The sequence below is a fragment of the Tenrec ecaudatus genome, chromosome 1 (genome assembly GCF_050624435.1).
Source record: "Tenrec ecaudatus isolate mTenEca1 chromosome 1, mTenEca1.hap1, whole genome shotgun sequence".
NCBI classification, from domain to species: domain Eukaryota; kingdom Metazoa; phylum Chordata; class Mammalia; order Afrosoricida; family Tenrecidae; genus Tenrec; species Tenrec ecaudatus.
The window spans coordinates 217,249,363-217,272,325 of record NC_134530.1 but is presented as its reverse complement, the minus strand read 5'-3'; the positions used below and the strand labels follow the sequence as shown (position 1 = coordinate 217,272,325).

The 22,963-nt window shown below is 43.8% G+C and overlaps 1 pseudogene; it reads right to left on the bottom strand.

The window, feature by feature from the left end:
• Positions 1–720: 720 nt before the first annotated feature.
• LOC142439505 (keratin, type II cytoskeletal 8 pseudogene) lies at positions 721–2,195 on the bottom strand (annotated as a pseudogene).
• Positions 2,196–22,963: the final 20,768 nt, after the last annotated feature.

The following is a 22,963-nucleotide window of genomic DNA, read 5'->3' as shown; positions in this document are numbered from 1 at the left end:
ATAATGTTCCCCAATAAAAGAGCCATGATGTCTCTAAAGTGAAACAGGAACATATATAAACCAAAGATATATTAATTGATTTCAGGATTGCACTTAATCGTAGCCCAAATCAAAGAACAATTCGTTCTTATGGCATAACCCCACTCAGTGCTTGCTCTCATGAAGACACCGCCGAAGCTATGGGTTCTGTAGCCTACTGTAGGGAAGGAAGCATATCGTGCTCAGCTAGCAGAAAGAACAGTCTGGGGTCTCAAAACCCCATCTTTTTTTTATACTCATTATCTGATTTATTTTTTAAAACATTATCTGATTTTAATTGACTATTAGCTTTCTCTGAATCATAGTTTTTATTCATTTGAATGCTTCATACATTTTAATTGATATGTATATTTTATTTATTTATTTATTTTTTGGGCTTGGGCTTGATTTTTTTATTTAAAGATCATTTCATTGCAGGCTCTTGCAGCTCTTATTACAATCTAGGCATCAATTCCTATTGAGTATATATATATATAAGTTGTCAGGTTTTATTTTACAAAAGACCATTGCTTTCACTGGGGGCTCTGGGCAAAGGGGATATCGCCCCCCACCCCAAGTAGTTGATTCCCACAGGGTGGGCTGAGGACTGGGTCAATCATCCTGCCTCCTGTTCCCTTGGTGCCCCTGCACAGCCCTGGGCAGGCAGGGTCGGGGACAGGCTGTGAGGGGTCACAGGGACATTCACTTGGGCAGGACATCCGAAGACTCGGACACCAGCTTCCTGTCCCGGGTCTCGATCTTCTTCACCACCACGGCCTTGTGGAGCTGGCTCGGGAGAAGGAGCTGGAGCCTCTGCCTGGGCTGAAGGTGGACTGCAGGGAGCTCAAGCCATAGGTGAGGCCAGGGCTCGTGAGGCCCCCGTAGCTCGAGGTCAGCCCACCGGAGTAGCCACTGGTGGTCTTCGTGTGGATGCTCATGTTCTGCATCCCGGACTCCAGATGGCTCTCCTCGCCCTCCAGCGGCTTGCGGTAGGTGGCGATCTCGATGTCCAGGGCCAGCTTGACGTTCATCAGCTCCTGGTACTCACGCAGCTGCTGTGTTATGTCCTGCATGGCCCGAAGCAGGGCAGCCTCCAGCTCGGCCAGCTTGCTGTTGCCGTCCTTGATGGCCATCTCCCCACGCTGCTCCGCGTCCGCGATGGCAGCCTCCAGGAATGCTCTCTGGCCTTTGAGCCCCTCAATCTCAGCCTGGATCCGGTTGATGTTCCGGTTCATCTCTGAGATCTCCGTCTTAATCCAATGAAGATCATCCCCATGCTTCCCAGCCTGGGCCTGCAACTCCTCATACTTGATCTGGTACATGCTCCGGCTACGGTTGGCGATCTCCTCGTACTGGGCCTTGACCTTGGCGATGATGCCGTCCATGTCCAGTGAGCGGCTTTTGTCCATGGACAGCACCACAGACGTGTCCGAGATCTGGGCCTGCAGCTCACGGAGCTCCTCTTCATGCAGCTGCCTGAGGAAGTTCATCTCATCCGTCAGCCCTTCCAGGCGGGACTCCAGCTCCACCTTGTTCATGCATGCTTCATCAACGTCCTTCTTGACGAGGACAAATTCATTCTCCATCTCTGTTCATTTGTTGATCTCGTCTTCGTACTTATTCTTGAAGTCCTCCACCAGCCCCTCCATGCTGCCCAGCTCTGCCTCCAACTTCAGCTTCTCCTGGCCCAGCATCTCCAGCTGCCGCCTGAGATTGTTGATGTAGCTCTCGAACATGTTGTCCATGCTGCTACGAGAGGTTTTCTGCTGTTGCAGAAGGCTCCACTGGGTCTCCAGCATCTTGTTCTGCTGCTCCAGGAACCGCACCTTGTCGATGAAGGAGGCAAACTTGTTGTTGAGGGTCTTAATCTGCTCCTTCTCCTGGGTGCGCACAGCCTGCATGTTGTGGTCCGACTCCAACTCTATGGGGCTCAGCAGGCTTGTGTTCACCGTGACGGCCGTGATGCCCCCCACACCTCCTGCCCCGCTGAAGCCCCCGACCATACCCAGGCCGGTGCCCAGGGGATCCCGGAGGCTGCTGCTGCCGCTGCCCACCCGGGAGTAGGACGAGAAGCTGATGTTGGGGGTGGGCATGCTGGTGTAGGAGCGGCTGCTGAAGGCCCCCCAGGGGCCAGAGGACATCCTGTGGGTCTTCTGGGTTATCCTGACAGACGACATGCTGAGGGCTACTGGGAGGCAGCGGAGGGACCGACACAAGTTCGAGAAGAAGCTGAGAAGCAGATTCGAAGTGGCGATATGTATATTTTAAATAATATGTTATGACAACATTAGGCCCTTCTGTTTTTTTTCCAGCATTTTATTAGGGGCTCATACAACTCTTATCACAATCCATACATATACATACATCAGTTGTATAAAGCACATCTGTACATTCTTTGCCCTAATCATTCTCAAAGCATTTGCTCTCCACTTAAGCCCTTTGCATCAAGTCCTCTTTTCGCCCCCATCTCTCCCCCCTTCCCCCTCCCTCATGAGCCTTTGATAATTTATAAATTATTATTTTGTCATATCTTGTCCTGTCTGACGTTTCTCTTCACCCCCTTTTCTGTTGTCCATCTCCCAGGGAGGAGGTCACATGTGGATCCTTGTAATCAGTTCCCTCTTTCCAACCCACTCACCCTCTACCCTTCCAGTATCGCCCTCACACCCCTGGTCCAGGTATCATCCTCCCTGAATTCCCTGTTCCTCCAGCTCTTATCTGCAGCAGTGGACTTCCTCTGCTCTATCCAGACTTGCAAGGTAGAATTTGGATCATGGTAGTTTGGGGGCGGGGGGGGGGGGGAGGAAGCATTTAGGAACTGGAAGAAAGTTGTATTCTTCCTCGGTGCTACATCGCACCCTGACTGACTCATCTCCTCCCTGAAACCCCTCTGTGAGGGGATCTCCAGTGGCCGACAAATGGGCTTTGGGTCTCCACTCTGCACTTCCCCCTTCATTCACTTTGGTAACATTTTTTTCCCCCTGATGATACCTTATACCTGATCCCTTCGACACTTCGCGATAGCACAGGCTGGGGTGTTCTTCCATGTGGGCTTTGTTGTTTCTGAGCTAGATGGCCGCTTGTTCACCTTCAAGCCTTTAAGACCCCAGACACTATCTCTTTTGATAGCTGGGCACCATCAGCTTTCTTCACCACATTTGCTTGTCCACCCACTTTGGCTTCAGCGGTTGTGTCGGGAGGGTGAGAATCATAGAATGCCAATTTAATAGAAGAAAGTATTCATGCATTGAAGGAGTGCTTGAGTAGAGGCCCAAGGTCCTTCAGCCACCTTAATACTAAACCTATAAGTATAGGCACATAGATCTATTTCCCCATCCTTATATATATATTTGCATATGTACATGTCTTTGTCTAGACCTCTATAAATGCCCTTTGCCTCCTAGCTCTTTCCTCTTTTTCCCTTCACTTTCCTCCTGCCCCACTATCATGCTCCATCCCCACCTGGGTTACAGCTATACCACTTCGTTACATTACCTTACCCTTGATGATTCCCTACCAGGCCCAAAGCCCCATCTTAAAACAAGCTGTCTTCTAAGTGAGATGTCAGCCAAGTCTGCATAGAAGAAGAAACACGCTGTGTGATTTAATTGTAAATAATAAAATCCAAATCCAGAGGAGGGAACAGTATTAGAGTTTAAATTCTGAGCATTCAGTTTACACAGGCTGTGGATAGCAGTGAAAGTCTCAGTTCCATGTGTAGGATCCCCACATGGATTAAGTCTCTGACCATAGACCAGGGATATGAACAGTCGTACTCTCAGATAGGATACATTGGAAAATGGGTGTTTGGGTTCAATTTTAACACCTTATCATTTTGACCCATTTTGACTACTCTAGTTTTTAATATTTTCTGCTTTCTTTACGATTGAAGTTTTACTGTTTTCTTTTATTATTATTATCTTTTGCATACTTTTCTGTATATGACATCAGGAAAGGTAAATCTATAGAGCCAGTATGGATTAGTAGTTTCTTAGGGTTACAGCAGAGAGGGTTGAGGAAAAACGGGGAGCTAGTAATGAATACAAGAAAGCAAAGTTTCTGAAATTGACTGCAGTGATGATTGAACAACTCTTTTTTCAATTAAATACTTTTATTGGGGGCTCTTACATCTCTCATCCCAATCCATACATTCATCCATTGTGTTAAATACATTTGTACATATGTTGTCATAATCATTTTCAAAGCGTTTTCTTTTAACTTGAGCCCTTGGTGTCAATCAGCTCATTCCCCCTCCTTCCTCCCTGCCCTCCCTACCTCATGAACTCTTGATAAGTGATAGATTATTATTTTCATATCTTACATCATCCTCTGTCACCCTTCACACACTTTTTTGCTGTTTGTCCCCCTGGGAGAGGGTTATATGTCAATCCTTATGATCAATTCTCCCCTTCTTCCCCCACCTTCACCTTATCCTCCTGGTATCTCTATTCTCATTGTGGACAACTCTTTGTAACGTGATTGAGCTTTTGAATTGGATGACATGTGAATTACATGTCAATAAAATTGTTTTAAAATAATAAAGGCTTACTTTTCTATAGGTTAAATGTTACATTGTATAATTCTTATTATAACCAATTTGACTGTTTTGATTTCTTTCTTGTGGGCATTCAGAGGGTCCCTGGTGGCACGATGGGTTAAGCATGGGCTACTAGCTGTAAGGTCAGCATTTCACACCCACCAGCTGCTCCCTGGGAGAAAGACGAGGTTGTTTGCTCCTATAAAAACTTACATTCTCTGAAATCATAAAAAGCAGTTCTACTATATTCTATAGCATTCTTAGTCAGAATCAACTCAATGACAGTGAGTTTTTAATTATCTTTTATATAAACATTTCTTCTTTTAAGACTCAGAAAGGATAAGTGGTTTATTCAAGGTCTCACAGCAGGCCATACGTGGAGAGGAACTTTAAAGCCAACTCATTTTTGGTTCAGTGTCCAAAGTATTAACCCCCATGATCTATATTTTAACTTCAGACATTTCTTGATGCTGTTTGTTAATTCCAATATTTTACTTATCATGATGGAATCAGCTGAGGATCAAGCTAATCATTTTCATGCATTGGCTATGTAATATTGAATTGATTTCCTTTCATTGCATTTCCTCTTCATAGAGCTAGAGCCATGCCTTCATAGCCGAGTGGGAGAAAAACTAGGGGAAAGGCCAGTTGCTTCCTTCCTTCTTAGTGTCTTCCTGCCTTTCTGACTGCCTTCCTTCCTTCCTCCTCTGTGAGTTAGGTGGCTGGAGCATCACAGCCCAGACACAACTTTATGCTCCGAGTGGAGTCTCAGGTTTCTTATCTAAACTGAGGCTGAAGCAACAAATAAATAGACAGACAAACAACCTCCCCCAAATCAATACCCCAACAGGTGAGCAAAGCCTACAAAACGGACCCTCCCTCTGCCTAACCCTCTGCTCTGAAATGATGCTTTTGTTCCTGTTAGTGAATGGCTCTAATATCCCAAAGGAGGTGACGGGGGTTCTTCCTTTAGCTCTCCAGGTTTCTCTGGCCTCCTACGGCTTTAACTGCAGGCCCACATTCTCTGAAGTGTGTCTGCAGTGAAGGCAGGCAGAGCGCATTAACAGACCTGGCATGCCAAGGCTAAGTAACCCAGTAAACGCATTCCTGTTGTGCAGCGCATGAATTCATAGGACCATTTTAGTTATTGCCGTCATTAGTTCTGATTCAAGTATTCCACCGAGAATGAGCTTTCTAGATGGAAAGTGGTCAGATGCAGCTTGGCAGTCGGGGTGGAGGATGCAGATGGCAGACAGAGCCTGAAGAAGAGATGAGATGAGAGATGTTTCTATATGCCTCAATTTCTGGCATTTCTGATTTTTATATGGACATTAAACTTGGTCAAGCTGAAGTGCCATTTGCTCCAAGAGAGGCTAATGTACAGTGTTTCTGATGCTCTCTGCAAAAGAGGCTGAAGCTGCAAGTGGCTGCTATAGGACAGCATGGTCACATCGACATTAGAGGATGCTTAAAATGCAGGTCCTACCACTAGTGAGCCAGAGATCTGATTGTATACTTTTAGGTCAAGCTATTTTGACCTTTGATTGGCGATGCCTGATCTTAGATCCTAGATCTGGGCGAGACTCGAGAAAGCATGGCGTAGTGGTTACCAGGTGGGGCAGGGGATGAGGAAGAGGACCCAGTGTTTAGGGAGGACTGAGTTTCTGCTAATGGTGGTAGGAATTGGACAACCTGTATTGGTGATGGCTGCACAACACATTTGATGCAACTGATGTCACCAAATTGCATATGTGAAAAGCGTTAACTTTGTGTTTTGTTATCGATATACTCATAGCAATAATGAAAACAATCATGTAAGCCTTGTGAAGCTGACAGTAGGACCATTTAAAAAAACTGATGGAACAGCAGAAGGTCTACTTTGAGCCAGGTATGATATTAAGTATAGTTAGGAAGGAGAATTTACATAATACACGGGTCACCCTTTCCTCAGGATGTCACAGCCGGGGGGAAGACAGAAATCTAAAGGGTTTTTGTTTTTTTTCCCTAAAACAGTATGGTAAGTGGCATTTGGTATTCTGTACTTTGCCAGTTCACATGGCACTGCTGGCACCTGAGACAATGCTCCTGAAGGTGTAGACAAGGTGGCAGAGGGAATGGCTCTGGAGCATTCGGACATTTGAAACATGTTAGGAACTCTCCAGACCTGTGGAGTGTGCGGTGTAGACAGTGGCCCACGTAGACCATTCACAAAGGCCTGGAGGTGTCAGAGAACACAAATCATTCAGGGCAGTAAGATAGTCAGTGAGGTCAGAGTTTATAAGAAGCTAATCAGAGCAGAGACGGAAAAGGTTAGAAGAAACTAGGTCACGAAAGAATTTGTTATTAGGGAGTTTGGACTATGTATGTAACCCCAAAACCCAAACCAAACTCATGGTCGTTGATGCAGTACTGATCATGGTGACCCTGTAGGACAGGGTAGAACTGCCACTGTGGGTTTCTGGGACTAGAACTCTCCAGGAGAATAGAAAGCCCTGTCTTTTTCACTCAGCGCAGCTGTGGTTTTGAACTGCTGACTAGACGTTAACAGCCCAGCATGTAGCCCACGAAGCCACCAAGTCTTGAAATATATGTTGTAGGAATTTTTGGGATTTGAAAGAGTGAAATTCAGACTTGTAGCTTTCGGGTAAAAGTGAGCACGGAGAATTTTTCACTGTTGAAAATTACATTGGGGAGATGGTAAGGCGAGATATGAATTCAAACACGGGGACTGGAGAATGGAGGATTGCTTTGAGTAACATCAAGGAACGGAGTGCTAGGATTGAAAGGGATACGGAAGCTCTGGTGGCCCAGTGATGAAGCACTCAGCTGCTGATTGAAAGGTGGCTTGCTCAAACCTATCCAGTCTCCACAGAATTGAATCCAGTCTATCTACGTACTCCTGCCCAGATTGCAGCCCAGAAAATGTTATGAGGCACTTCTCCATGGTTGCAAACCCAGCTCGTCTGGCATACACACATACATTGGTAGAGACAAGCGCTTTCAATGTATGGAATTGAGGATAGACAAGCCCCTCAGAAACAGTAATGGGAGTAACGACTTCAGGAGGGCAGGGGAGGGAAGGGGGTGGAATGGGGAGAAGGGGCAACTGATAGCAATGGTGGCAAAACAACCCCCCTCGAGGGGGATGGATACCAAGCCTGTGGGTGAAGGGATAGAAGGTCTGTCTAAGATATGTGTAAATAACAATACAGAATATATCAAGGGTACGTAAGGCTGGCAGGGTGGAAGAGGGAGGGGAAAAAAGAGGAACTGATATCAAGAGGCTCAAGAAGAAATATCATGTTTTGAAATTGTTAATGGCGATATTTATACATATCTGCTTCATATAATGGATGCATGGACTGTTAAGATAAATGAACCCACAATACAATGATGTATTATGCTAGTACTACCATGACAGCATAAATGTCTGTTTGTATACAAGCAGATGTTGCTGGAAGGTGACATAATATGAGACTGCATATAGGTGGGATGACACAAATAGCTAGCGTAATGTATTAATTCGGGGTTTTCAGAGCAAGTGAGATGGGGAAGGTGGGCGGTGGAGTGGCTGGTAGTGTTGGACAGCAGACCTTTGGGATTGCAGTCGAACACCTCATCACTCCACCACCAGGCTCCTTGGATTGTTGAAGGCACTGGTTAATAGTTATTCGTAGTTTGGGTAGCGTGAGCAAGGAAGACATGGCATAGAAAGCAGCGGTTCTCAACCTGGGGTCGTGACGCCTTTGGGGGTCAAACGACCATTTCACAGGGCTCGCCCAATTCCTAACAGTAGCAAAATGACAGTGATGAAATAGCAACAAAAATAATTTTATGGTTGGGGGTCCCCACCACATGAGGAACTGTCTGAAAGTGTCGCAGCGGGAGGCAGGTTGAGAACCACTGGACTAGAGTGAATGGTTTGAGAAACTAGAGGCCTGGAGAAGACCGTGGGCGGAGGAACAGGTGGAAGGGAACTAGGGAGGATGAGGGTTATGCTGTATGAAAAATGAAGAACTCATACGAGGGGTAGTCGTCAATATCCACAGACTTGTGGACCTCGTGGTTACATGTTCGGGGCTCCCCCACTAGATGTTCCATGGGCCAGAGATGAGAATGTCCGCTCCCTTAAAAAGGTACAACATCGGCAACCATGCTCCTGCCACATCAGTGCCCTGTAGGCCAGAGAAGAGACGTGTCATTCTGCCAGTCCTGACACAGACATTCTGTTATATTTTGCTTATTCTTATGTACAGGAAGCTTTATCTCAGAGATGCGCCGCCATTTGGGGGACATCCTCTCGAAGCTGTGTTATTTGTTTCTCTGTAAATGAAACCTAGGGATGTTGAGCCTATACAGAAAGAAAGCATAACAGAGGTTTTGGGGAGGGGCAATAGAGCTGGGTTGGGGAAAAAAAGAAAGAGATGACATCAAGAAGCTGAGGAAGCCCCCCCCCCCAACTACCATGATCTGAATTCTACCTTGCAAGTCTGGATAGAGCAGAGGTTGTACACTGGTGCAGATAGGAGCTGGAGAATCAGGGAATCCAGGGCGGATGTTACCTTCAGGACCAGGGGTGTGAGTGGCGATACTGGGAGGGGAGAAGGACAGGGGGTTGGAAAGAGGGAACCGATTACAAGGATCTATATATGACCTCCTTACTGGGGGATGGACAACAGAAAAGGGGGTGAAGGGAGACGTCAGACAGGGCAAGATGTGCCAAAATAATAATTTATAAATTATCAAAGGCTCATTAGGGAGTGGGGAGCGGGGAGGGAGGGGGAAAAAAGAGGACCTGATGCCAAGGGCTTAATTGGAAAGCAAATGCTTTGAAAATGATGAAGGCAAAAAATGTACAGATGTGCTTTATTCAATTGATGTATGTATGGATTGTGATAAGAGTTGTATGAGCCCCTAATAAAATGTTAAAAAAGAAATTAAATGTTTAGAAAATGATGATAGCAATACATGTAAAACTTGATGCTTGATACAATTGATATATGGAATGCTATAAGAGCTGTAAGATCCCCCAATAACATGATTTTTTAAAATAAGTAAATAAATTGGGTCAGAGAGGGACATTATGAGTTAGGGGCACAGACAGAGGTAATCTACTTTGGAAGGTCCAAGGTTTTCTGGAATTTCGGACATTAGTAGAAAAGGGCAGGAGGTGGTGGTCAGAGCATGAATTACATGACGTGGTCTTTATGTATGAAGAAGCATTGGCCTTTGGTCCAGGTGTCACCACATTCTGTCCATCTGCTCTGCTTTTAGTGTGAAGTCAGGGTTGGAGCTCTGTCTAGTTGACATGATGGAATGTTCCACCAGGAACCCAGAAGAGCTACCTTCTGAAACCAAGGGCTCAAGTAGAAAGAAAATCATCATGGTAACATGTGCAAATGTGCTTGACACCATGGATGCATGCATGGATTGTGATAAGAGCTGTACAAGCCCCCAATAAAATGATTTTTTTAAGGTAAAAAAAAGTACACACAGAAAAAAAAGAAGCCGAGGAAAGAAAAGTGTGTTTGGAGACTGATTACGGAAGCGATTATACAAATAGGTTTGGCATGATTGAACTATGGAATGATATGATATATGCTTTAATCCCCAAGTTCCAGCAAATTAAAAACAACCATAGATCCAGGAATGAGTTCAGCGCTCACACCGAGTCCTAGCTCCAACTTAAGAACCATCAGTTCTTCCACCATGGCCCTGCCCCATGCTCACCTTCAAAATGCTCACTGCAGATAGGGTGTGACAGCAAAGAGGGATGGAGAAAGCATATCGTGTCCTCCTGTCAAATGGAATAGTGTCTGGGGTCCAAAAGGCGTGTGCTCCAACACACAATTCCATCGAAGTGAGGAGTCAACTTAAGTCCACACAGAAAAAGCACAGCAGCGGTGTGATCCAAGCATGACGGTGATAAAATTCAAATATGGCAAAGAGAAAAGTATCAGAGCTAAAATTGTGAACACCCAATTTATGAAGGCTGTGGAGGACAGGGGGAGCCCCACACCCATCTGCAGACTCTCTCGTCTGACCTAGCTGCTGGCAGATCCGCTCTAGCCAAAGACAAGAGTCCCGAACAGCCTTCCTATCAGACAGAGACCATTGTCATCTTGCTATACTGGATCACATCCAGTGTACAGCCCAACAAAACACTGCCTGGTCCCATGTCATCTTTCATCCAACACTGTGCCTGAGTCCACTGTCGCTCGCAACCACCGCGTCAGTCCATCGCACAAGGGGGTTCCTCGTCTTCATCGACCCTTTCCCAAGCAGGACGTCCTTCAGGAGCCGGTTCCTTTTCATAATGTCCGAATCTGTGACAAGAAGTCTTGCCACGGTCACTTCTAAGGAGTGTTCTGGTTGTATTTCTTTCCAGACAGAGCTGTTTGTTCTTCGGACAGTCTGTAGCATATTTAATCATCTCTGTGAGCACCATAATTCAAGGCTATTGGTTCTTGGGCCATCCTTCTTCATTTTCCAGCTTTCATAAGCAAATGAGGTAATGGAAAGAACTCCATCTGTGTCAGGTCTGCACCTTCGTCCTTAAAGGGACACTGTTGCTTTTTAAGCCTTGAAAGAGGCCCTTTGCAGCAGAGTTGCCTAATGCAATAGATCAACTTATTTCCCAACTCCTGCTTCTATGGAATCCAAATGAAATGAAATCCTTCGCAACTTCAATCGTTCCTCCTTTTTCTCATGTTGTTTATTTGCTCGCCTGTGAGAATTTTTGCTTTCTTTATGCTGATGTATAATCCTTACTAAAGGTTCTTTGAACTTTTGCAGCAAATGCTTTAAGTTTCTTCACTTTCGGCAAGCAAAGTTCTGTTATCTGCGGCACACAAGTTATTATTGAGTCTTCCTCCGATCCTGATGTCACATACTTCTTCAAGTCGCCAAGCATCCCGGATTATTTGCTCAACATCCAGATTAAACACGTGTGGTGAAATGATTCCACTCTGACGTGCATCTTTTCTGATTTTACAACATGAAGTTTCCCCTTATTCTATCAGAACAACTTCTTCTTGTGCATATTCCTCTTGAGCACAGCGAAGTGTTCTGGAAATCATATTCTTAGCAATATTATTCATAACTATTTTATGATCTACATATTCAAATGCCTTTGCATAGTTTAAAAAAAACACAGGCTAACATCTTTCTGGTGTTCTGGCATCTCAGCCCAGATCCATCAGACATCAGCAAAGATTTTCCTTGTTCCACATCCTCTTTTTAATCTGCCTTGAATTTCTGGCAGCTCCCTCTCCATGTGTTGCTATAACCATTTTTTTCCAGTTATAGTCAGCAACATTTTACTTGCGGGGGATATCAATGATGTTCTTTGATAGTTTCTGCGTTCAGTTGAATCACCTTTCTTTGGAAAGGGAATGAGCAGGGATCTCATCTAGCTGTTCGGCAGAGAAATTTGTTCTGGAAGAGAGTTTGACTGGAGGTGAGTGAGAACCCCCAGTGTGGCCTCAGTTTGCTGAAGCATCTTTCATTCGTGGTCCACCGGTCCCTGAAGCCATTCTTGACCACGGTCCTTCTTCAGTGCCACTGAGACTTCTTTTGCTGCCATGGGTTCTTCCTCTGAGATAATTGACGTTTGATAGATTCCTTTTGGTACAGGGACTGTGCATTTCTTCCAACTTCTTTTGGTGTTTTCTTCATTGTCCGCTATTTTGTTCAGAGAATCCTTCAATATTGAAAATATTGAATAATGCTGAGAAATGCCGAGTATGCCATTCCCCTTTTGTTTCCTAACTCTAGGTTGTTCCATATTTCATTATTAATACTTTTCGTCGTCTTCCTCGCCTGTGCTCTGAAATCCCCTGCTCACCTCTTCTACTTCGCTATTTCCTCCATTCACTTTAGTTACTGTAGGTTCAAGAACAGAGCTCAGAGGAGGTAGTTTTTTTTTTTTTGGTCTTCTTTTCTGACATTTGCTCTGGTTTTTCCTTTTTCCCCTGTCATTTTAATGGCGTTGTCTTTGTTCGTGGCTGTAGGGATGTTCTTGATGTCACACCAAACTTGTCAGGTCTTTAAATCATTACTATGTGATACTTGCATTTGCAGTGATGATGGAAGAGAACTGGGGTCAGTGAATGAGAATGGAGCAAAATAGTGCTGTATTTATTTTGGCCTCTGAGTCTACTTACACTTGACTGACTTACAAGTTTTTTTTCAAGTTACTCAATAGTTCATTTAATTTAAATATTTGTAAGATCATTTTATTTTATTATTTTCTTTTTAGATCATTTTATTGGGGGCTCTTACAACTCTTGTTACAACCCACACATCAATTGTATCAGACATATTTGTACATATGTTGCCATTGTTCTTTTCTAGACATTTACTTTCTATTGAGCTCTTGGGATCAGCTCCTCTTTTCTCCCTTCCTCCTCCCCCACCACCTTTGTGGCTCTTTGATAGATTATAAATTTTCATATTTCATACTGACCATTGCCTCCCTTCCCCTCTGGTTTCTGTTGTGCTCCCTCCTGGAGGCGTGTGTGTGTCTATGTACCATTCATTGTGATTGGTTCTCCCATCCTCCCCCTCCTCATCCCCCTTCCCCCTACCCTTTTGGTATCACTATTTCCATTCCTGTTCCTGGGTTCCGTATGTCATGAGTGTTATCTCTTGTCTATACCTATGTACATGTTCTGGTACAGTCCAGAGTGGGAAGGACTGGGGTCCTGATAGTGGGGGGTGAGGAAGCCTCAAGGAACCAGAGGTATATTGCGTGATCCATTGTTGCTCTACTGCATCCTGATTGACTCACCTCTTCCCTGGGAGCCCTCTGTGGGGGGATGTTCCATTGTCTGCAGATGGGCTTTGGGTTTCTGCTCCAACCCCCCTGGTTCTTAATGGCGTGTTTTTGTTTGTTTGTTCTTTGTTATAAATCTTCTGATGCCTGTTACCTGGTCCCAATGATTGCACTGGCTGGTGTGCTTCTTCCATGTGGGCTTGTGGCTTCACTGTTGGATGGTCCCTTGTTTAATTTCAAGCCTTTAAGACCCCAGATGCTATATCTTTTAATAGCTGGGCATCATCTACTTTCTTCATCACATTTTCTTATGTACCCATTTTGTCTTCAACGATCATGCTCTTGACTAACTTTTAAAATGTCACAAGTATTTATTGAGATTATAATGTCAAGAACTGTGTTCCATGTAGGGAAGTGCAAATGTGTTCCATGTAAGGCAGTGATAAGGAAATAACTAGATATAATTTCATGTGAAAGAAAAGCAAAACAAACCAAACCACTGACATCCAGTCAATTCTGACTCATCGCAAACCTATCATAACAAGCTAACGGGGGTATAGAACTTCTCTTTTGGGCTTCTGAGGCTGTCAATTTTTATAGGAACAGAACCCCTCATCTTCCTCCTATGGACTTGCAGGTGGGCTTGAACTGCTGACCTCAGGTTAGCAGCCCAATTTGCAATCCACTAATTCACCAGCTCCTTCATATAAAAGAAGAGTGAGATTAATTTACTGTGGTAGTTCCATAATCTGTTTTCAATTTGAGACTTAAGAGTGAAGGGGTGGAGTTTATCCTGTCAATTAGGTCATGGCTTGTTTGGAGGCACTAAGGAGATAGGTGGTTGGAGGCTGGACACACACAGACTCCCTTGGAGACATTCCAGGTGACAAGACACATGGAGTTACACTAGTACCCCGAGCTGGAGGAGCCATGTAGAGAGCCCTGCCAGTGCTGAGATGCTTACAACACCACTGGATCCACAAGACTTCCTATCCATTGGCCTGTGTTTTTACTGTATTCAGTGTCATTTCATGTGCTTTGTGAATCTGAAGAGGACTTTATAGATTGGTATCAGGCATATGGGCTAATATCAGACTTATGGATTTAATCTGGAAGGGCTTGGATGTTTTCTCAATATTTAACTGCTCTTGTAGATAAAGCTTTTTCTAATACACATATGAGTGTATCTATGAGTTTGTTTCTCTAGTCTACTCAGACTAACACATTTCCTAAGAGAAATTAAGGAAGGTTTACAGAGGGATAGTATTTTAATCTGAGTTTTGGCCGATTACAAGTTTAGTAGATAAAATTGTACAACAATGTAAGGAAAACAACAACAGATAGAAACATTGAAATCAGGGAAATATCAGAATATTTTAAAATAACATGTACGTAATCCTCGACTCTTTTTTTTTTTTTTTGAGGGTGGTGTTAGGGATAGACTGATTTAGTGAAAAGCGATTATACAAGAAGACAAATACATGCTTTGAATTCCCAAAAGACCTTTGTTTTGGCCCCTAGGGGATGTACTACAAACACAGTTGTCTCTGGAACTGTGCACAGTTACGTCCTCTTCCAGAATCATGCAGACATCTTGGCCATCTCCCATCTTCCTTTGGCTACTATAGTACTTAGGACCTAACAATTACTTTTCCTCTTGACTTTAATTTGCTTTAAATGAGTAATTAACAACTATAAACCACTAATGCATTGGCTTAAAAAAATCCACCCCTCCTACCCCTCTATTTTCAGAAACATAAGCTGCTTTCAGCGTACACTTTGGATTGGTACTTAGATGAGTTTGGGGTAAGCAGATAATCAATCACAGCCAGATAATAGACATCAGTGATATTGCTTTGCAAGGTATGCACTCTGATTTATGTTAGTGGGTTGTTGTTTATGATACCCTTAAAATATTTGTGATGGAACAAGGCTTTTATAACCAAGCCCCAAAGACAAAACCATCATTTATTTATTTATTTAAACAATCCACTTATCCTCATGCGGATTAAATTGGAATGTTTGGGGTGGTTGCCAGTAGCTGCCACTTTTATAATTTATAAAAATGAATACTTCTTGCCTGATAAGAATATTAACCAACTGACAACACAAGCTCTAGTTGTTGGCTTCAAAACTCTTTTGTAGTGTTGTCATCTAAACACTACATTTATGTCATTAATGTCTACCCAGACTCCTGAAAATTGACTAAAGCCAGAGGGTTATGGGTAGTATTTTGCTTGAAATTAACCTAAACTGTTTTCAAAAATAATTAAGACATTTTTAAGCATTCGCCAGATTTTCCTCCTCCATCGTAGGCACTTTCAAGGAAATGGCAAGTCAAAGTGCAATAGTAAACACAAATTTATTTTACAACTTTATTCTGTGGAGCTTATCTGTTGCTGGCGGGAATTGGTATTGGTGTGGCCACTGTGGAAAACAGTTTGGCATCTCAACGACAGAGACAAAGATTGACCGTATGACCCAGCACTTCCATTCCTTGGTCGCCGCAAACCGGAGAGCAGGGATTCAAGCAGATGCTTATAGCCCAGATCCCTTGCGACTCTCTTCTCAGTTATTAAAAAGTGGAAAGAACCGAAAAGTCCATCAACAAAGGAATGGATAAACAAAACGTGGTCCATAGCATACGGTGGAATATTATTCGTTCATAAAGGGGAATGAAGTCCTGTTACAGTCGGTGGCACGGACAAACCTTGAAAACATTTTGTGAAGTGAACTAAGCCAGACTACAGCTGATAAATGCTGTTTGATCTGATGGTCTGAAATATCTAGTCTAGGCAATGCCGAGGTAGCGGCCGAACGTAGACTGGAGTTTACCAGGGGCTCATGGGGAAGCAAGAAAGGAGAGTTAATGTTTAATGGATACACAGTTGTGGCTTTTGGTGATGAGAAAGTTTTGGAAAAAAATGATAGTAGTAGCTACACAACATAAGGAATATTATTAAAGCCACTGAATTAAACACTTAAAATGGTTAATACAGCAAAGTTCCTGTTCTGTATTGACAGCCTGGGAAAAAGTTGAGCGGGTTGTGATTAGCTGGAATTGAGTCAATGGCAGCGGGTATGTCTGGGTCTATTATATGCCACAATAAGAATAATAATGACCCCCCATCCCACCCCCACCCAAACTGATCCTCGGAGGCCTTCGTAGCAGCTCATTTTCTGCCTTTAACTTGGTTTTCCGGGTTTGCTTCAGAAGCACATACACTGACTTGGTTTTCTCCTTGGTTTCCTCCTTGTCTATCTCGGCCCCTGACCCTGTCTCACGCACACACCTCCGACCATACAGAAAGCTAAAAGCCCTGGTCTGAGCACGCCCTGTTTCCTGGAAACCAAGCGGATCACACTCTCCTCTTTCGCTGCTATTTGTCACCGCCCGCCCCGCCCCGCCCCGCCCGCCGGCAGATGAAGACTGGCCAGCTGGAGGTGTGGGCCACATGGCCTCCCCCTTTCACAGCAGCCTCACATTGCCCGTTCTCTTTTCTCAAGCATATTCATCCTCTCTGAGTCTTCCCATCAAAAACAGACATCTTTTTTCGTTTTTGCTGTTGTTGAGAACATGCACAGCAAAACCTGCACCAATTCAGCAGCTTCTACACGCCTAATCCCATGACGCTGGCTGTAGTTTCTCTCTCCTTCCTGTTCTAAGTTGCGCTTCTTCCATGAATATAAATTCACCGACCGTGAAGGTCCCTATTTGGCTCTCTGAGTTGCTGTTGACAGTTTGATGCCATAGACGTAGTTCTTAAAAGGGCACAAAGTTCAAGGAGAAATTTTTTATTAGTGGAGCGAAGCTATTGTTTGGCTTTAGGAAGACGAACTAGGATATTGTTGGCCTAAGGTTTTGGTCACAGGGCAATAAACAGGCTTGGGCTCTCATCCAGCCTCCGTGGCTCCATGAGAATTCAACATGTCATCCCTTCAGACTAGGATTCGTCAACGGTGTTTTTGATCAAAATATTCCCTCGTGGCAGCTGTTTGTTCTGGTCTAATGGCAAACGGGGCGAGTGCCCATGGGGTGATTAGCCACAGCTTCCATTTCCTCCTGGTCCTGACTCTCCGGCTCCAGGTGAACAGGGGCCAATTACTGAGCTGTGCATGGCCAACTGCACACCTTTAGGACCCCAGAAACGACATAACGAACACAAGTACTAAGCTATTAGGCCAATTAACTGGGGTAGCCTATGAAACCGTGGCCCTAAACTTCCAACCCAGGACCAAATCCCATCCGGTTGGCCATCAGCAGCCCTGCAACGATGTTGTATATATGTGTATCATGAAACGGTTTCAGATTCAACTTCTTACAGTTGCACCATTTACTGAAACACTCATAATAATCAGCCGTGCAGCCCTAATCTTTTTAAAAAAATATTTTATTAGGGGCTTATACAACTCTTATCACAATCCACACATATACATACATCAATTGTATAAAGCACGTCCGTACATTCTTTGCCCTAATCACTCTCAAAGCATTTGCTCTCCACTTAAGCCCTCTGCATCAGATCCTCTTTTTTCCCCCCCTCCCTCCCACTCCCCCCTCCCTCATGAGGCCTTGATAATCTACAGATTGTTATTTTGTCATATCTTGTCCTATCCGGAGTCTCCCTTCCCCCCCTTCTCTGCCTGCAACCCTAATCTTAATCAAATTGCTTTTGTTCACCGCTCTTAACTGAAGTTCAGTATGCCCCTACGTGACAGCCATTGGTTTCTATCGATGCTGAGTCCAAACCAACCCTCACTGGATTCCTCTTTCTCTCGTACTCCTTGCCTTACTGAGCATCTTTCTCTCAGAGTCAAATTACTGTACAGAATTGAAAGAATTGCCTGTCCTGACAATCTCCATCTTCCCACCCGCTGCTCACTCTGCCAGCCCGTGATAATCCACTTCTCCAGCCTCGGCTCTCTCTCATTCTCTCAGGTGATCAGTGACCTTCCTGTCAGCATAGCCAATGCCTATTTTCCATTATGATGTCATTATTTTACTTGGACGAACCCTGGTGGTATATATGTATAATAAAATATATTGTGCATGTGTCTATATATGTACACACAAATAACCCAACAAACTGAAAAGTACACAGCAATTGGAAATGTACTGTTTGCAAGCTTTCACCAAATTTGTCCATTTAGTTCTTTCCCAGTCATCCTATATCCAACTTGTTGGTGCCCATATTCTACCATTTATTATCTTTTTTGCTGGGAAACAAATGAACATTTGGAACTGTGTTTTTCCTCTTAATTCTGCTAAATGAAATACTGCGCACTTCTTACAACTCAGGGGCTCTCCCTTCTGAAAAACCTAAATAAGCTATCTCCTTGTCTCGGTCCTCAATGCACTAGCTTCTCTCCTCTGACACACATTCTAGCCTTCGGTGCAAGCATTTCTCCTGCAGTCCAACTTACTGACACGAGTGTGTCCTTAAGGACAAGGTTCTTATCCTGTCCATCTTGCTATTGCTCATGAGACCTCTTGGGTGACCAGATGCATGGTGAGTAATACACTTTTCTTTTTTGGTGTGATGATCATTGCGCATTCCTAATGAATCATAAGTAGATATATTGGAACTTCAAATAATAATAAAGGGACAATTTTTAAAAGGGGGGAAATGCAACTTTCTTTTTTGTCCTTAGTTTGTCAGTCAAATAACGAAGTCAATCAGAAAAAGTCACACATTTTATATCTCTGAAAACTACGATGGTGCAAGATGAAACTTGTATGCTTCATGTTGTTATATGGAGCAGATAGCTCACTCCTAAATATTGTGATTCTCCCTCACCCCCTTACTCTGGTTTTATCTCTAATAAATGACCTGCCCCTTGGTTGTTGGTTTTGGTTAGGCCGGATCCTAGCATGCCCTAAACAAATGCAAGCAATTATGGAATAACCTCTCTAAACAAGCAAACTTTAGAAAAGCAAAAGCATCAATGGCCTTCAGCTTCAGAACAATACAGTGTGTATTATTTATGAGAGCGCTCATTCTATGTCTCACGGGGAAGGAAACACCCTGTGTTTATCTAGAGGCGGTTGCGCGTCCCCAAGGATGGGCTGGGAGAGTATCATGGCTCATATCTTTTTTTAAACATTGTGTAGGTCTGAGGTGAATGTGACCTTAGTTTTTCCTCCTCCAAGTCAGAGATCTGCTTCTAGGATTCTGGGATCACAGTTTTAGCAAAAGGCTCTTGTAATCTGAACAAATTCTGTTGTTTCAAGTTGGGTTTACTCAGCATTACATCACCCACTGAGAGCTGTTTTCCTAACAATTGCACTGGGGAAAGGGTTGATGGCAATAGAATGCAAGGGTGTTTGAAGGGCCAGCAAAATGACCTCTGTTAATGGTCTCTCCACTCCTTGCGTTGACATTTTAAATTTCCACACAGCTCTGGATTATTCTTAAGACTCAATCTCTCTAGGCCATCTTTTGAAATGCAGCATCCCCAGTTCTGAATCCCCTGGCTCCAGCAAACTTCAAGCTTACCTCAGCTAAATAGACACCTGTGCCAAAACAGAATCAGACCTTAATACCCTCTTTAAGAAGCAGTCGAGTGAAGTCAAACATATTTCTGGGTGGATTAAATCAATGCCTGGAAAAGGTGATCTTTTTTCTTCTTCTCTTGCTTTAGGGCCTTGTCTTCATCTTATAATAATTAAAGGCCACTGATCCTTTCCTGCCTTAATTTCTTCATGACTACGTAGCTCCACATTGTTTGAGTTAGAAACAGACACCAAAAATGGCTCTTTCCTCTTAGTTTACAATTATGTTCCTAAAGATGTGGAGAAACAAATTACACAAAAATAAAAATATGCAAAATAGCACAGTGCGCACGATTCCTTGTTTGACAGAGAAAATCCTGGCTGTATTAAATCAACTAGCCAGATTTTGTTTAAAAGCGTTCTCCTACTGCTCTTTGCTTGATGGAAAGCCTGGGAAGAAGAAGAGTTTTTAGGTTACTCATCATGTATCACTTAGGGTGGGTCGGAAAAATAGGACTTGTCCAGTTAAATTTGAAGATCAGAGAAATAATAATTTTGACAATGGACAGACATATAGCTCAAATATTGCATGGTATATATTTATACTGAAAATGGAATCAGTTGCTTATCTGGTGTTTGAATTTAACCAGGTGTTTTATAGTTTTATTTGCTAACTCTGCCACCTCTACTTGGGAAAGGAAAAACACCAACCAAACCAAATATGTATCAGACTTTTTAATACAAAATTTCCTCTTGTTACTAACTTTTCACTTCATCCTAGCGTCTCTCTTTCCTGCATAAACGGAGGTGGCCTGTGTTCAATAACACATGCAAAAGCTCTTTGTGAACTGAAAATAGAGGTACACAGATTTTGCTTCTATGCCTTAGGACTAGTCAGGATTCAAGAGCTGAGCACTCAGGGGTTTAACAGGCAGGACAACAGAGGCTTGTGTGGAGGTAGGTCTGAATGGTTCTTCTCTTCAGTTATTTCTCCAGCTTTCCACACCCCAATGAGTCTTATGCAAAGCCTTTTACTAGAGCACAGGTCAGAGGAGAGCTCTACAGGATTTGAGTTGCGAGAAATAAAAAGGGAAAAAGAAAGAGCGTCACTAGGCATAGTGGTTACACATTGGGCTACCATCCACATGGTGGGCAGTTCGAAACTACCAACAGCTCTGAAGAATCAAGACTGGGATTTCTACTCCCGTAAACAGTTACAGTCTCAGAAACCCACAGGGAGTCGCTATGAGTCAGCATTGACCCCATGGCAGTGCGTTTGGTCTTTTGAAGGTGCTCCAAGTGGTTTTGGCCCAAACCCTGAATAGTATTTATGGTGCAGTAGCATCTACTTATCAGCATTTGTATCAACATCTTATATAAATGATGTCCGACGTGGCTGGGTTATAATAGGCATTCCTTACATGCGGCCTTCTATAATGATTGCTAAACCTGTAAGAAAGGAGCAACCAAAGGGGGAAAAATAAAATCCTGAAAACATTGAGGTGAAGAAAGAAAATGGGAACCAGGAAAGGACAGGATGAACCTGGAGTCTTTTCTTAAATGGTTGTTGTCTTTGTCTAGTGTTGCTGTCATATAAATATCACAAGTGGGTGATTTGAAGAACATAATGCTATTTTCTCCCAGTTGAGATTTGTGGTGCTGGCCCGGAGAAGGGGCTTTCTCAGCTGATCTGCGGTGGGGGAGGAAGCCTCCTTCCTCTGCGTGTTCCTCTCCTTGGAGAGCTTCCCAAGGACTCAATGTTCCCCCCCCCCATTGTTTGTGCCTCCTTCCCTCACCCGCGCCTGCCCTTTCTAGATCTCAGAAAACCTGTGGCCGTAGGACTGATTATGGCTCATAGGGATCCAAGAAGACAGTAGACAGGGTGAAACTAACTGCCCCATAGGGTTTCCAGGGCTGGAATCTTTTTTTCTTTTTTAAATAAAAAGATCGTCTTATTGGGGGCTTTTACGGCTCTTATAACAATTCATGCATCAATTGTATCAAGCATATTTTCACCTATGGTGCCATCATTATTTTCTTTCTATTGAGCTCTTAGTATCAGCTCCTCTTTTTTCCCGCCCTCTCCCCCTACTCTCGAGACCCCTTGATCAATTATAAATTATTTCTATTTGCATACATGACCCCAACCGAGGTCTCCCTCCCCCCACGGTTTCTGTTGTTTGTCCTCCTGGAGGGTGTGTGTGCGATTATGTGTCCCTCAATGTGATCCGTTTCCCCTTCCTTCCCTCCTCTCCCATCCTTTCCTCTAACCTCCTGGTATTCCTACTCCTGAACTCCGCGTGTCACGACCTCTTATCTGTACCTGTGCACATGCTCTGGACTAGCCTGCAGGGAAAGGCAGCACTGGGGTCATGATAGTGGGGGGTGAGGAAGCCTCGAGGAACCAGAGGAACATTGTGCTTCATCAATGCTGTATGGCACCCTGATTGACCCTTCCCTTCCTTGTGACCCTTCTGGGAGGGATGTCCCATTGTCTACAGATAGGTTTGGGGTCTCTGCTCCAATCCCCCTCTCTTTCTCAACAATATGGTTGTTTCTTTGTTTTGGGTCTTCTCATTCCTCTTACCCAGTCCTGATGACACCTTGTGATCACATAGGCTGGTGTGCTTCTTCCATGTGGGCTTGTTGCTTCTCGACTAGATGGCCCCTTGTTTACCTTCAAGCCTTTAAGACCCCCAGATACTATATTTTTGATAGCCAGATACCATCAGCTTTCTTCATAACATTTTCTTATGCACCTATTTTGTTTTCATTAATCATGTTGGCAGAGTCAGTATCACATAATTCCGGGTTATTAGAACAAAATGTTCTTGCATTGAGGAAGGGCTTGAGCAGAAGCCCAAAGTCTGTTAACTACCTTAGTGTATTTCCATACAAATATATGTACATAGGCCAATACCTCTATTTTTATAAATTAATGTATTTACATATGTACACATCTATGCTTATACCCCATCCATAGCTTTGCTCCCTAGATCTTTCCTCTGTTTCCGTTTACATTCCTCCTGCCCAACCATCATACTCACCCACCCGTCTTCCTCTTTGTAATTCCTCTCAGCTAGATTGCGGTTGCTCCAACACCCCCAGGATTTCGATGTCTTCCTCATTGTTGATTTTA